Genomic DNA, 271 nt, shown 5'->3' on the forward strand with positions numbered 1-271 from the left:
CCACATTCAGTCACTCCTAACCTATACATTCAACAAAACATAGCGTTTTACACACAGAAGAGATAGATAGTCCCGAGACAGGCATATGACAAGGAAACTTTCATCATGATTCCCGCAGCAAGAAAGTGCAATGCCGTATGGGTGAGAAGGAAGTCACACTTAAAAGAGTTTCTCCTTTCGAGAGAAAATGTCACACTCCAAAGAATCATCAATAATCAGGGGTCTGCGCCATGGGAGGGCATAGACACTTGCTTTCTTCGAGAATCTTGGA

This window comes from Penaeus monodon, chromosome 30 (genome assembly GCF_015228065.2).
Source record: "Penaeus monodon isolate SGIC_2016 chromosome 30, NSTDA_Pmon_1, whole genome shotgun sequence".
NCBI classification, from domain to species: Eukaryota; Metazoa; Arthropoda; class Malacostraca; order Decapoda; family Penaeidae; genus Penaeus; species Penaeus monodon.